The following is a 17108-nucleotide window of genomic DNA, read 5'->3' as shown; positions in this document are numbered from 1 at the left end:
TATTATGTACTATTGATGACTTTCTAGCAACGAAGTCCTCGTTGTGAAATTATCGCACGTCCATGCAAGCTTACGCCATTTGTTTCACCTTTTTTTTAATCATTATTATTAACTAGTAGTTCGCCCCGAACTGAGAACTCGCAGTGAACCAAAAATTATTATAGAGCGATTGACTTTGTTGTACCTACTTAGGTACTCGTATAGTGCGACATAAAATAGTATAAAATAAATGAGAACACCACTTTCTACGTAACTGTCACATTTTTGACGTAAAATGCTTACACATGGCAACAATTTAGGATGGACATTTTTGAGTTCCATTATATTTAATTTCTACTATTTTATGTCGCACTATAGGCGGCAATGGATCAAAAATCGCCTGGATTTATTGCAAGGTCTGTGGAGTATGTATAATATATAGGACAAAGAGAGCCCTCTCGTGGAACTTTTTTGCATCCATTTTGAAGTGCCATCTGTAATTCTTAACCAGATATCATATGAACGGCAATATCAAGGGGAGAGGGGCATAAATAGTGTCTAAGTATGTTGCAAACTGTTGCGAACGTAAAAAAACTTTGACTTTGAAGAAAGGCTTCAGGATATTTATTCATACACGAAAACAGATTAGGTACTTTTAAATTGACAGTTGATGTAAATAAATTACCTATCATACACCGCTGGAATAACACACAATTGACCACGAAAAACAATTACACGCAGCAGGTTGTGAATCTACCCGCCATAATTTTTCTAAATTTCTCAGCAACTGTGATGGCGTATGAAAACTTTGTTTCTTTTAACATTGTAAAACTGAAAGTATTTTTATTTATGAGAATTATGTCGTAGTACAGACAATAAATGGGGTGTTATAATATTTTGAGTTTTATTTGACAAAATTGTTTTTTTGTGACAATCGCCTCCATGGCAACGATAGCCATAAATAATCTGTTCTAACAGATGTTTATTGTTTGATCCATGCCCTGGATACAAGACTTTTAAGACATTCTGACGAAATAAAGTGAAGCCATATTAAAAAAAAAGTTTAGAGTTAAGTAATATATAGACGGTCAAGCAAATCTTGTCAGTAAAAAAAGGCGCGAAATTCAAATTTTCTATGGGACGATATCCCTTCGCGCCTACATTTTTCAAATTTGCCGCCTTTTTCTACGGACAAGATCTGCTTGACCAAGTATAGATGTCGCTATTTTTTCGAATAAAGTGCTTTATATACGACTGTCCCTCCCCTGGATTTAAGTCATCATAGAAATCATAGAGATTAAAATTAATAAACTGTATCTGTGCTATGCCGAAATATTTCCTGTCAAATGTCAAATACCTATATTATGTTTATATTATTTTATTTTTATCTTGCTAATTATTTCAAAACGGTAAATTTAAAAACGATATTATAAAAGTGCAAACCGCGCACTTTCATTTGATATTAAATTCGACCATGTTTTTTGCAAATAAAATGACCAGAATAGCAAGACCTCTCACAAACAGCTTTTTAGCCTTCTAAGCTCTTCTACCTTAATAATCCCATGACCGAGCCTGCTCATAATTTAATGACTAAAATATAATGCCCTCAACTACACGTTTACCCAATTTCATTTAAATTAGAACAAATTTACTTAAGTTCTTGAGTATCAAACTATCTTCTGACAGTTCAGCTTAAAAACATAGAAATGCCGGGACGAGCCGCTAGCCAGCGATTTGTTAGACAATTTTCACAAAAGCATATTTTCGGAGTAGCGAATTTTCACATCGCATTTTATCACGATCGCAAATTTCATTAATCGTCTTTTTTAATGCAGCGATTTTACATGTAGCGTTTTTCAATGCTCGTATATTTTTCCAGTTGATCATTATATCACAAGCAAATATTTCCAGTATCTTTCTACTTAGGCGTTTCCCCCCAAAGTGTACTATTTTCACGAACGTCACACTAAACTAAATCAATAGGTAGGTTAGGTTCGTTAGGTAGCTACAGATGCCCGAAGGGCAAACCGCCCAGAAATAGGAGCCCCGCGTAGCGGGGCTCCGTCTAGTTAAGTTGTAAAGGAAATATTTATTGAAAAGAAAGTTTCGTACGTTAGACTCTTTACTAATACTAAAAAAATCAGTATGGCAATTAAAGTTTCGAAAAAAAAGGTACTGAAAATATTTGCTTGTGATATAATGATCAACTGGTAAACTATACGAGCATTGGAAAACGCTACATGAAAAATCGCTGCATTAAAAAAGACGATTAATGAAATTTGCGTTTTGATTTGAAATTTGTGTTATGATTTTGTATTAAAAAATATTGTGTGTGATTTAATAAGTAATATAAAAATTTAAGTTTCTATTGCCCTTGTGTTTTGATATTTAAATGACACTGGATAGTTGTTACTTAAACACGCAAAAACTGCTGAAGAGATTTGGACGAAATCCAATACAATTCAATCCCTCTACTATGGGACTAAAGCAGGGTATAAATTGAAAAGTTGGTAGGTACAAGAGTACTAAGGGGGATGGGAGTGGGGATAGTTTACCAACTTTTACGTGGTCGAAGTACAGTATAGTGTCTACTAAATCAAAAAGGATTACATATAACCAAACTAAACGTAATCGTTGTATAGGTAGGTTTATGTCTAGTAATGATGACGTAACATTTGTACCTTATATTGACGTAATGTAAAGTCAATGGCCTACCATGATGATTTGTGCGGGCATCCGCGTTGTGACGATACGGTGAAGTGATTGTTTTGTGCTATCGGCATTATTTTCTGCGCTATTACTAATCCTACTTCGTACCGCCTCGGCAGTGCTTAAATACATACTTAAACCATAAGTATAAACAACATAACTCAGAATCAAGTTATCGCACAATTACATGCTTATACCGGGATTAGCTCAGGACCATTCGGACCGATGGATGCCCTTTCGCCAAGTCATAAAAGACCTCAGAGGCCTTAAAGACCTACGCCTATGAAAAAAAAAATATTTACTCGTACTCGTATAACTCTCTGTTGTCCTTTTTCAGTAGACGAACAGTGGCCTCAATGTTAATACGAATTATATATGTATTTGCAAATCCTACTGGTGTCGAGTATCATTGTATGGTAATGTAATGATCATAGCGAAATCTGGGCACATAATAGTTTTGCCCGATCTTAGAGACAACGAGAAAGTTTAGTGGGCGTAATGCTAAGAATTTATAAGTATAAATAGAGATGAGTAAAAAATTAAGACTGGTAGTCTCCATATAAAAGTACGCTCTTCGTCCTTGGGGTTACCTTTAGCGCATAATTTGTGATGAGCACGAACACCCAGCTGCTCTCTAAGCTTATGTATATACCTGATGTTTAGGTATCTAAACAGGTTAAAACCGTAAGTCACATCATCTTTATTCAGTTTTTCGTGCTTACTAGAAAGCGTAAGATGCATTTATCAAGAAGTAGTCAGCGCCGTGTAGGTAGGTAAATAAATGTAAGTGATGCCTTCTATAACAAACATTAGGACGGCTAATTTATATTAGCAATTGACAATCTGCTATATACTTGTCTATGGTATGGAATTGTCACCGCATTACGTTGTCTAGGTCGATTAAGATAAGACCTATGTGTGGGCACATTTAATTAAGTATCAATTCTTTATTTTATTTTGCTATTTACTTTGCTAACTTGAAATCAAATATAATGTGAAGTTTATGTTGACCTCTGCATTTCAAACAAGCTTAAAAAGTATTCTACTACTAGAAACCAACAAGAAAAGATAGGTTATTGTATAGGTTAATTACCTTAATAATTAAATAAATCAAGACACATAGATTATTTTTTTATTTTCATATTTCTTCTTTTGCAAATGATGTTTCTGGTGGAATTAGTGTTAATTGTTACATACTCCCTTTAATTTAGTTAATTAAACTAACTAGTAATTAGTAGTATCACAAATAGTAGTGATTAAAGCTAATTGATAGAACAAAGTGGCTATTGTTTCGTTTAAACGTTAAACGATCAATTGCGACGTCGACGATTACTCATTCATTACCGACTCCGCAGTGACAGCATGACAGGTGTGATGTCCAAGTCCACCATGGTTCTTATTATATTTATGTTTTTAACAAAAAATATCTGGGAGACCGAGCTTTGCTCGGAAAACATTAAAAAAAGTCACAAATGCGCGTTTTCCCAGAGATAAGACCTAGCTAGATCGATTTTTCGCCCCCGAAAACCCCCATATAGCAAATTTCATGGAAATCGTTAGAACCGTTACCGAGATCCCCGAAATATATATACATATAAATAATTATATATAAATAAATAAATATACAAGAATTGCTCGTTTAAAGGTATAAGGATAAGAAAGAATAAACAAATAACGACCCTAAAAACGTGAACTTTCACTGAAACATGAATCTATTGCGAAAAAAAAACTTCACTCATGACACTAAATAACAAGTTCAATTAGGTATTAACAAAGCGATGAGTACAAAATGGGTATTAATATTTATGGTAACGGGTATCGGTCCTTTCAGTACACTATTGACGATAACGAGCCAATGACAAATGGTTGCAGGGACAAAGCGAGCAAAAAGACTGATTCATAAACAGTTACAGATCACTTGCAGCTAGACAGATCATATAGGTAACGCGACTACTCACTATAGTATATTTGACAGTTATGAATTGACCCTTTATATACATGAAGCTTTTAACTGATAGCCATAACGTCATATATTATCAATCTATAACTGTCAAATCAAAGTCAATTTATAATTTTCAAATATGTGAATTTAGGTTGCGCCGACTATAGTCTCAACGCGATGACGCTATCATAATAATTTAGTATGAGAACGCGACGCGACCAAGTCATTTCAGAATGATCCACGTTTACGACCTGTAGGGATAATATGATGGTTATGCTTTTATCTTTTATAGTAGCGTGTTATATACGTTACGTTAATAGTCCGTCGTCGTCGTCATAGGCCGCTGTACTTATGGAAAAAAAATGAGTCATGGATCAGTCTACATGGACTGTTGTAAATAGGATTTTTTTTTTAATAAATAAATGTTAAATATTAAGGACATTTTTACACAAATTTTTATTTATTTATTTAATCCAAACAAAAAATACAGTGTAATTATTGCACTTATCTGCCAAACTGCAGAACAGTTTGTTGGCAGAAAATTGACTAAGCCCCACGGTAAGCTCAAGAAAGCTTGTGTTGTGGGTACCCAGACAACGATATATATAATATATAAATACTTAAATACATAGAAAACAACCATGACTCAGGAACAAATATCTGTATCATCATACAAATAAATGCCCTTACCAGGATTCGAACCCGGGACCATCGGCTTCATAGGCAGGGTCACTACCCACTAGGCCAGACCGGTCGTCAAAAGGATACATATGTACTATTGAGTGGCGCGTATCACGGCACGTAGTTCACAAAGTAAACTAGCGCATGTGTAAGTTGTATAATAGCGAACACGAGTCTTAAATTTAATAATGAAATGAAATGTTTTTTTTTGTTTTTATTTCAGGCAACTAGTGGCTTATAGATATGTAAATACTTGCCTTAAAACTAGCATACATATTATAAAAAATATATCTTAAAACTACAAAACACGTTATGGCTACGATGCATTACGCAACCCCGCAGTGCCAGTGAGCCGGCCGCGGAACCGCCGGAACTTGACACCCCTCGGCCAAAACTCTATATACAGAGTCTATATGAGTTAGTCTGCGTAAACAGCTAATAAACCGACAGACGGCAGAATTGATGTGAGAAATGAAATGCAGCCCCAGTGGTGACACATTTGTGGGGCTTTGTTTTATAAATAACATAAGTACAGCTTTTTCTGATGATTTTTTTACGCAGTTTCTGACATCGAACAAGATTATGGTTGTCGCACATTTAACAGCTCGGCATTCTAGGTTCGAATATTTATTTGTGCTATAGAAAAAATGTTGCCCAAGGGTCATCGTAACCACAACAACCACCACAGCTTTCTTTAGGTTCATTTGAGTTGTCTACAGGTATCGTATAAATGTGATATTTATATTTATCTGAAATAGATAAAACGTGGCGTCTTACCTCTTTTTAGCTGGCAAGTGTTACATTTAAAATTAAATTGTTACACCTCTCCAAAGAGATTTAGCATAACACATCTACAGTGATATCTAGTAATTGTTAAGAGTAAATTGATATATCCGGATTTTTTTCCTAAAAAAAGTAATTATACGGATGTTGTTGAAACGTGAAAATAAAAGTACGTTATTTTAAATCATAAAAATGGTAAAAGTGGTAGAGTCAGACCGAGAAAAGTCTGCAGCGATTATGATAGCCCACGCACGCAGTGCAAGTGTCATTTTAAACGTCAAACTTCTATGAAAATATGACGTGCAAATAACACTTGCACTAGTGGGCTATCAAAATCGCTGCACTTTTCTTGGTCTAACTCTAACATGAAGCGGGAATTAATTCCACCTATCGATTATCGATCGGTGTTTGTGTGTTAGCAACTTTGCTTTATTATGCTAAATATCTAAGTATGATTTTGGCTAAAACTTCGCGAAGCTCAGAGTGTGAAGTTAGGTAAATGTTCTGGTATAGTTTGATCAACTTTAGGAATAACTTGTTTGGTAATAACGCTTTCTATTTTTGGGTGCTGTGATACTACACATTTACACATACACAACACAATACTTACTTAAATGTCACACTTAAAGTTATCTATATTATAGCATCGAGGGTTAAAAGATCCCTTCCTTGATTTAGTGCCACTTGCACCATACCACTAACCCGGGGTTAACCGGTTAAACCATTAACCTAGTGTCAAATTGTACTGGTAACCATGGTTACTCTAGGTTGAATCAGTTAACCCCGGGTTAGTGAATGGTGCAAGTGGCCCTTAGAATCCTTGTTATCTTATCTTTTTAACTCAATATTGACGGGTATGTTAAAAACGGACCACTATCAACATAAATATAATGGTTATTATATTGCATATAGATCGCCTACCCCTAGATGAAGCAAGTAGACAACAAGTTCACATGGCTTGCCCTTACTAATTGAAGACCTTGACTAGGTACACGTCATTTTGAAATATCAATTTTTTTATTTATGAGCGCGAGGAGAATAAAAAATAGGCTTCTCTTCTCATCATGATCCCCCATCTAATAAAAAAAACAATGAATTGTCTCTCCCAATAAGGATCGTCATGTATTATTTATTATAACATTATACGTAAAAATTCAATACAGGTAAATAAAGTTCAATTAAAATGGATGTCAACGTAACCAATTACCTACAATAGGAATACAAAACGTTTCAGAAATCGCCCATTAGTGTATTAAGAGCTCTTTTATTATAAAATTAAATAATAAATATAGTGACACCATTACAAATTCAATTCCATGTAAATAATTGATTAACTGCTTAACCTAAAATTTCCATCACTTTTACAAGATTATTATCCGTTTACCGATAAGCCCTGACTATAATTTTCAGTTGGTTTCTAGTGTGTCTGGATAAATGGAACACATTAGTTATGTGATAGTACCTACTTATAGTACAATCCAAACTAGATATCTCATTTTTAAACTAGAATTAATCACCTAAGGTGTAATGTAGTCCTACGCGGGCAATAGGTGACCAATTTATCATGGGAAGTCTGCGTGGGGTAATCTATGTATAGCATGCAAGGTCTGCCGAGCCTTTGTGTTAAGCTCATGATAAGATAAGTTATCTGCCCACAGCTGTCTAGTATTGTGGCTATTATGCTGTCGATAGCTGCGAGATTTGTTTGCTCTCCGCAATCGATTATGAGATATGAGATATAACATAACAACGTCAAAGATATAGTAAATTTATTGTACGACGTACGTACAGTTTGACTTTTTTTAATGTGACTAGCAAGACAGGTGTTGGTTGTTCTTGGGAAAATACGGTTCGCATCTTTTTTGAAAGTGCAAGACGAATATTTACCAAATAGAGTACGTAATAAAAAACATACCCTATTCCGGCTGGACTTGGCGAATGTTCTAAATTCCAGATTGGTACTGGAAAAATCCTGATATCTGGCAATGGCAACCCTATGTTGAACTTATTCTTTAACCTCTAACAATAGGGAATGCAAATCGGTTATTTTTTGTATGGAAATAATCGGTTTTTAACCGAAACCGCGGTTATTTCCATACAAAAAATAACCGATTTGCATTCCTTACCTAACAATTATGTAAGCTCAATCAAGGACTTACATTTTCTGAACTAAGATTGCTGTTATGATTTCGGTATAAGTACAGCCTGTAAATGTTTCACGTCCCACCGCGGGGCCCTAAATAAGCAATTATCGGCCCTGTAAAGACTCGATTTCTTTTCCCTCGGAGCTTTGCTAATTGGACGATAAATTATTCCCTAATTCCTTCTACATCCCGATTTCAGTGTTGGTTACTTATTCTCAATCTGTTCTGGTTTCGGCTGGTCGAAGCATTCGACAAAGCATTTGTTCTTTATTTTCCAAAATTAAAAGTGCCTAGTGCCAAAAAAAGCGCTGGTGGTCTAGCGGTAAGAGCGTGCGACTTTCAATCCGGAGGTTGCGGGTTCAAACCCCGGTTCGTACCAATGAGTTTTTGGAACTTATGTACGAAATATCATTTGATATTTGCCAGTCGCTTTTCGGTGAAGGAAAACATCGTGAGGAAACCGGACTAATCCCAATAATGCCTAGTTTCTCCTCTGGGTTGGAAGGTCAGATGGCAGTCGCTTTCGTTCAAACTAGTGCCTACGTCAAATCATGGGATTAGATGTCAAGCGGAGCTCTCATGAGCCGTGGCAAAATGCCGGGATAACGCCAGGAAGAAGAAGAAAAGTGCGTAGTCGCAAGACGGTGATTCTCATATTAAGTGTTTGTCGAAGAATAAAGAAATAGCCAGATTAAGATCAGGGTTAGTTTCTCGTCCAAACCGATTAAAATTCCATGACATTCCATACAATCTAGTACTTTAATAACAAAACTTCCGTGAGACACAGGCATATTAAATATATTAAGAACGAATCGGGGCTACTATGAGAATTATGAGAACCATATGCTTTAAATCCAAATATGTACCTACTGCCATCGGGATAGGTAAAAAATATGTTTCAACTTACTGACCACACAGAAAAGCAAATATTCAGCATATTCGGCCATAATAACTTCTTTGGGATCTATCATCTCAGCGGTAGTTCTATAATTTAATCTAATCTGTCCTTTGAATATCTAAATATATAAACGTGAAAGACCTGACTGACTGACTGACTGACTTAAATCAACGCACAGCCCAAACCGCTGGGACTAGAAAGTCCAAATTTGGCAACTAGATTCCTTATAAGGTCTAGGGGTCCACTAAGAAAGGATTTTTCAAAATTCATCCCCTAAAGGAGTGAAATGGGGGTCCAAAGTTTGTATGGGGAAACAAGATTAGTTAGACTATTTTATTCCAAATTTCACAGGAGTATTCCTAAAGATAAATGAGTAAACACGTGTTTCAGGTTTTTTGAAAATTGAACCCCTAAGAGGGGAAAAAGTCACCAATAGGGTTGATATCTCAAAATATCAATATGGGTATCGTTTTCATAGTATTTTGAGACGCTAATAACAAAAATGGCATCAAAATTAAAATTAACGTAGCCGAAGTGAACAATCATCCCCCTGGTGGGGGGGCAATGGGGTTGAAATTTCAAAATATCAATATGGGTATCATTTCCATGGTTTTGTGGGACGCTAATTACAAAAATGGGATCAAAATTAAAATATAACGTAGCCGACGTGAACTATGGCCCCTGGTGGGGAATGCTAATTACGAAGATAGCATAGACGGTTGTAACATACACGCTGATTTACAGCCACACGTGATCCAGACTTTTGAGAGTGCAATGCCTTAAAGTAATTTTTTTTAGCTATTAGCTCAGGGAAAATTTCACTAATACCTACAATGGCTGTTGAATTGTTGGATATTGATGGGACCATGTTGGCTCACACCGTAGTACCTATAATTGGAGATGGAGCCTGTCAGGCCGCGTAGCCAAGATGCCAATCGCTTACTCTCCGTAGCGATCGAAACGCAACTGTCACTGTCGCGCTAATATGGAAGAGTGATAGAGAGACATAATGCTTTTCGTTGTCGAAGCGATAGCGATTGTAACCTTGGCTAGGCCGGCTGTTTCGCGCCATCTCCTATCTTCTGTATGATACGCAGGTGATGGCCAGGGAGGTGCGCGAGCAAATCGTTAGTCACGTGGTGGCCAACTGGGAGGAGTTTGTTATTATGTCTCATTAACAGTAACGGTGATAATTACTCCAGCTCCGTTGAATACTGCCTTGAAACGTCGCGCCCGTTTACTTACGGTAGTCTCTGCGAGTTGGTAGCGGCAGGACAACTGTTTCCGTGGGTTTTCGAAGTTTACCGCAGCAATGAGCTATATATGAGAGTTGGTACTGTGGGTAATCCGGTGGGCCGACTAAGATTTTCAAGTGATTTGTCTAGCGGTCATTTTGACGTATATATTCGCAGTGAATTACTCGTAAGACCCACAATATCAGAGCCCCCTTCTTCACTCCTCTCTGTGGTTGCCAAGAAGATTACCACGAGAAGGAATGAGGAGATTACCACCCCATTTAGAATCAGACTCATCATTATCTCTTACCGCTACCAAAACAGTTACTAAAAAACGCCGTGCCAGGTTCACGAATACTACATGGAACAAACAACTAAAAGCTGCCGCAAATAAATATATTCAAAACAAATCATCAGATCACCAAGCTGCCGTAAGCAATTACCAAAAAATTAACCCTGATGTACCTACACAGAGAAGCAGTAGCTAGGTATCAGCATCAGCAAGCCCACCCCGAGGTAAACCGTGACACCTCCGCTAGGTATCAGCAAACCCACCCCGAGGTAAACCGTGACACCTCCGCTAGGTATCAGCAAATCACACACACTGATACACTTCATCCATGTAAAACTCCGCACCATTTTGCAATTCTCTCTCAAGTTGCCGTTTAATGTCGTCCGAAAAACTGTCCATATATTTTTCCCAGAGACTTAACGGGTCAGTAAGTTGACAAAAAACTAACATTATTATGAAAAGTTCACGCAGCTTGAAGGGAGAATCGCACAACGCAGCTTCCTCTAAAGTTGAGTCCCAATGTTTATCGTCCTCTAGCAATCCAAGGGAGAACCACTAATGTAGTGTATAAGGAGGTGCTATAGGTACAAAAGGCTACAACTACATAAATAAAAAATATAAATTAAAAGGTGTTAGGTACAAAACGTACATTAGATTATATTAAATAAGTCGAGCTCGATTAATCGATATACATAATTACAATTGGTGCCTTCAAGTCAAGAGTAACTGTGAATAAGCTTTTACTGAAATAGTGAGCTACACCTTCGTAGGGTTGCAAATAGAAAAAAAAACAAATGTTTTTTTTCAAATTTATGAAAAAAAACATGAAAAAAAACCTGGCACCATGGTTTTTTTTCTAAATTAGGTTTTTTTTTCAGATTAACAAAAATATGCCACAATAACGGTTTTTCGTGATTTATTTGTATATGTAACTTAAAACTAAGTAATTTTTGGGGAATCCCTGAATTCCCCGATGCGGCGACGAGAGGCGTTGGTGTTGCCAACAGTAAATTGCGATAACTACCACTACAGATTTCATTTATGTTGTTATTAATCAAAGTTGTTAAATTAAATTGGTTTAATGGTTAACATAAACTGACATAAAGTCTAAAACAAGTAAAACAACCGTATAAAAGTATTAACTGCCTTGCAAATTTTGAGTTTTCATACTTTTGAAAAAAAACGTACTCCAGAAAAAAAACGTTTTAATTTCACGGTTTTTTTTCATGTTTTTTCTCAAGTCATCACTTTCCAGCAGGTGAGACTAAGGTCAGTCACTGTTCAGTCCGTAAAAAAAAAACAAAATTAAAAAAACTCTCCTGCGCGTGCGAAGCCGCGGGCAAAAGCTAGTAAGTACATATGCTAGATACGTATCTGTTTGTCGTCGCCCTACTTGTTTGTTGGCCATTGTAAGCGTTTAATAGATTAATAGGCCAAATATCAAAATAGGTATATGTATTGCTTTTGATTATACAGTGTACACAGAACCGTATCCCTCTGTCACGAACAATAGTACCGCCTGTCATTCCGCCTTGCAACAATATACACGCCCTCACAGAGAAAGTGTTCAGCTCATCTCATATATCTCATTAGCGCGTATCTCTTGTAATTTGTTGTTTTTGAAATAGGACTCTGTTACATATGCTCCAAGGTGACTTTTACGTTGCGCGCTTTAGTGAGTTATGAGGCTGAATATTAAGATGTTGCCTCAAGCGAATGTTCCGTAGGTAAGACAATTTATCTGTCTATTCTAATCAACTACATCTCCATGACTGGTATCTTAAGAAAGTGCCGTTGAAGTCGCGTTGAAAGTTATATTTATTTTCAGAGTCGGTTCATGTTCTGCATAAAAGAAGGTTTATTAAAATGGCTTACGAGTGTTATTTCTACAAGCTGTTATTAATAGACTTGTTAGAAATATATGTTTTTTTGTGGCGTCGTTGAATCTATGTAATGGTAAAGGTTCCTCCTTCTAGGTTTTAGAAGGAGTATTCTTCTTATAACTTCTTTTTATTTTCATCTTTTATTAGTATATTTTAGGTTTTTATATACCTACTTAATATTATAAGTATTAGTTTAATTTATAAGTAGGTTTATTTTAATTTTAGTTTAGTTTTTAAATGTTCAAGTCATAAAAGTATTAATGTTTTTTTTTATTATTACTTCTATGTTACAACTAATTACAGAACATTTACATATATTATTAAAAAATGTAACGGTAATTCTTATTTGCATCACTTTTATTTAGCAAACATAGCTTCGCTAGAATCAAGCTATTAAAATGCAGCTTCGGGAACCATTTTAAGCCTAAGTATAGATTTTAATTCTAACGTTGCAACATTTTATAGTACCATACTTGCATACATTTTATTATTAACATCAATTTTGCTGAAATAATGCTTCCCTTTCTTTACTCCTCACATCCCTTTCAATTGCAATATTAGACATACGTTACATAGGTCCGGTAACAAAGTACCCGAATACAATTTATAATTCGGATAGTAGCAGTGTCATCAGTGACGACGATACACGGATTTGAGTAATTGTGACAAATAGTTTTGATAACAGGACTAATCGGCTTCCACCAACGCAGTATTATGTTCTGGTGCATCCGGTTTGATGCGGTAACTAAATTCTAAACATGGCGCGTGCTCACTATGTAAACTGTAAACCAACGACGGTAGAAATCAGTCACAAATCAAATAAGGTTTTCGTTGCACTTTAACGATATCAGAGGTTTCTAAAGGTAGGACATCTTCCTAACGACCGAAAAAAGAGGTAAGTACCTACTACTACATCAAAACAAACAAAGAAATAGGTACGCATATCTAAATAAATGTACACGGAGAGAAAAGGATAACAAAAACACACTTAGAATTACAAAAATAAACTTAATCCGGGGACAAGGAGAGTCAACTAATAGGAACAAATTGACTTTTGCAATTTCTATTAGTTCTTGTAATTTCTATTATCTGTTTGTTGAAATTAGATTTAGGATTACTGAGCTGTTTGTAGAAATAAATAAACTTTACAGAAATAGTGAAACGTCTATAATTATTACTAAACTTCATTTTTTCCCCCAGTACAGAACTGTTTTTTAATTCCTGGTTTAGTTTACTAATGATTTTTCTCTCAGTGTAGAAAGAAAGTTGAAAGAGATTAAAGCACTTTTTTATACTCTTTCAATGACATTATTTTTATTCCTTTATAAAATCGTGATAATATCTGTGGCTTGGAAAAACGCTACTTACACTATTCATCGCGAAAACTAAGCAACAACGCATAATGTACTTGTAACATTTACAGTTACAAAAATAGCAGCACTAACTGAAAAAGATTAAAACGAAATTTCATCCGACTGCTTCAAAAATGTACGGCTCATTTACAATATTCACGATACTACTCTGTTTAATTTCTTGGCCTTACGTAAGAAGATATCTATTGTTGTTCAAAAGCAAGCAGTAAAAGTTGTAGCCTTTAATAATAAAGAGAAGGCTAAATTAAAAAAGCACCCGCGCGTTGCGATTGCGCTGGCAAAGGAACGCGCTCATTTCACCTGATGTCTGTATGTTTGTTCGCGGCTCTTTTATTTTCAACCGGTCGAGCCTGCCAGCAATTGAACACTCATGGCTACGTGACTACGACTATAAACAGCTATAGACATAGATGGACTATCACGGGAATGTTTAAGCGACAAAACGAAGGGCGAAACTACGTGAGTTTGAAATAAAATCAGTGTATTTAGATACAGCTACCGACAATATAATACTTGAGTGTTTTCGATGACTTTTCCTTTAGTTTCTTTAGTAGTTGTACGATGCGATACGTTGTGCTAAAAGACTGCCTGATATGTTACTAAGATACATTTAGGGCAAGAATGGGAATACTATTTGGTCAGGCAGTCATAGTCATATTACCTACGTAAAACCAGAATATCCGTGGAAAAACTATTTGATTTTAAACCCAAATACTGCTAACTAATATAGGTACCGTAGACCGGGGTGACTTTGGAAAATTTGGGGTTACTTTGATAGATTTAAAACGGCCATAGAATTACCATTATTCATTATTTACTGAAAATGTTCCTGTAACTAGTTAAATTACTATATATTCATATTCATTCACCTACTGTAAAAAATCTTGCATAAATATATATTATGGCTTAAAAACTAGAATTTTAAAGTCACCCCTGCATTTGAAAGTCACCCCGGTCAATGGTATATGAAAATTCAGTTCAACCCTTATACCTCCCAGTTTCCTATAGCTACGACAACAAGAGTTAATGTTCCGACACTATGTTGTTTAGAAAACTCGTTGAATCCCGGGTTCGCGACCACAAAGTAGCGAACTTTCAAACGATTTACGAAACTTTCTAATTAACACAAACATTGTCTTTATTTCAAGCGGGTTAATAAATTAAATTCGACCTTATCAATCCGCCTTCTCGCCGGATTGGTGGAGATCTGATTAAACGTCCAAAGAAAAACATAAACGAAAAGGCAGTGGGTACTTAAATGAGATTTGCCGAAGCGTTCGTAATCTGTTGAAAATAAATGTCTCGTCTCATTTTCTGCGTAGCTTTTATATTCTGCGTACATTAAATTAAATAATGATGGGATGGAGCTTTTACGTATTATCTGAATTAACACGGATTTTATTTTTCCAATTAGTAATATTAGATAATCTTATTGAAATCAACAAAAAGAACTATAGGATCTATAGGAAGCGCTGTTTCGGAGACATGTACAGTCGACGTCAAAGATATGTTTACATTTTTCGCCTTATTACAAAGGCATAAAGTGCAAAAGTGTAAAAATATCTTTAACGTCGACTACGTCTTTAAGTTTTCAATTCAAGTATCTACACAAGTGAATCGGTATGTTGATTTATAAGAGTTAGCGTCATATTAGCGCTGAACTCTCAAAACTGACATATGAATTCCGTGTTACCTTTCGTCACAGATCATATAATACTAGTACTTTCGTGGATCTATTTATACTGGCGGAACGATTACTATTTAGCAAATAAAAGAAACGAAGCACCACAGCAAGTTGATACGCGCTAATGTGTTGCTTGACTTGAATACAAAACAGATACGTATCTATTTGTAACTCCCGACCATAAGCTACATGAACAAGTGCCTTATACGACTATAATAGTTTTTATCCATTAGTTAAAGGTCATTTTCATAAAAAAACGTATCTAATTAACTACCATGTCCGCAGCTATTAATTGTTGGAATCGCTAGCTTTTTTGAACTAGCAAAAACAAGTAGGAATGCTTTACTTTGCTTTTCTCTGATACAAATATGTAACTCTCGATTTATAAGATTACTGAAGCATTCATTGGTAAAAAAAATGATAACAGTGCATTTTCAGGAAAAGGCTGGCTGTTTTGACTCAGAACCACGAGGGCTATTTAATTGAAAAAAGTGTCCCCAGTTTTTTATACAAATTTTAGGTTTCGGTTTTGTAAAAAAATACGTCACTAAACTGACAATTTATAAACACGTAAGATCTACAAAGTTGTCCTTGGTATTATGTTGATCAATTTAAATAAAGATCAAATCACGAACTATTTTAACTACTATGGAATTGTTCTCTCCACTCACGGTGTATTTTCCTTTTCGCAGGTAATATCATCAAAAACGTTTCAGTGTGGCGAATTCGAAATTCCTGACAATTTTATTAAGGTATTTAAAAAGTCATTTATTGTCGCAGACAATCGAATAGCAACAAATAAGTTAGCTATCCTACTTAATCACGTCACACATCTAAAAAATTCCCCACTGAAATGTAAACAGCAATAGCTTATTTTTAAAAATAACGTAGGATTCGAAATGTAGCGACCGACATCCGATGCCGGCGACCACCGGCTTTCATTTAACAAAAGCCTTTGCTTAGTAGTTCCAGGAAGCGCATTTCAACTTTTTATATGTGATCTTGATTTAATATCAGTCAGGTCACTCGTTAATATTAAATAAACGTTGTAAAAAAATATAAACGTTGTAAATAAAATGTTAAAACTTCATAAAAAGGCATTATACTGGAATTAATAAAAATATTTCAGTGTTTTGGAATTAATTTCTTCTTTTAAGGGGGAAGGCTATAAATATCGAGAACATTTTTCTTTGAGTGAATGACTTGAAAGTTTTTAGAAGGTCATGTTACATATAAATGTCATATGTTGCCAAATTACTGAGCATTCACAGCTAGTTGGATATAACGTACCTAATAACTAATACTTAAGTGATATTGTTAGTATAACTTTACACATTTCGAGCTATCCTCAAGATACTCTGCGTATATAGCATTTGCAATAACGAAATGTCAAATTTCAATGAAAATATGACGTTTATACACTCCCTCACTGTGTTATATTCAAATTGGTGCGACGTTAAAAGGACTCTAGGATTATCACCCTCCCGCTTAAATGTCCTTCTCCG

General features: G+C 35.5%; 3 protein-coding genes across 5 annotated transcripts in view; 2 read left to right on the top strand and 1 right to left on the bottom strand.

The window, feature by feature from the left end:
- LOC134796683 (uncharacterized) overlaps window positions 1-17108 on the top strand; it is a 398919-nt gene that overhangs the window by 176715 nt on the left and 205096 nt on the right. The gene's annotated exons all lie outside the window — the stretch shown is intronic.
- LOC134796805 (deoxyribonuclease-2-alpha) overlaps window positions 1-17108 on the top strand; it is a 464519-nt gene that overhangs the window by 310005 nt on the left and 137406 nt on the right. The gene's annotated exons all lie outside the window — the stretch shown is intronic.
- The window catches only part of LOC134796758 (uncharacterized), a 161003-nt gene continuing 149084 nt past the window's right edge, over window positions 5190-17108 (bottom strand). Inside the window, exon 2 of the mRNA XM_063768971.1 lies at window positions 5190-5369. The gene's annotated coding sequence lies outside the window, so the exon portion shown is untranslated. The remainder of the gene's footprint in view (window positions 5370-17108) is intronic.

This window comes from Cydia splendana, chromosome 14 (genome assembly GCF_910591565.1).
Source record: "Cydia splendana chromosome 14, ilCydSple1.2, whole genome shotgun sequence".
Classification (NCBI taxonomy): Eukaryota; Metazoa; Arthropoda; class Insecta; order Lepidoptera; family Tortricidae; genus Cydia; species Cydia splendana.
The sequence above is the reverse complement of the archived record's forward strand: the minus strand, read 5'-3'. Positions and strand labels throughout refer to the sequence as shown.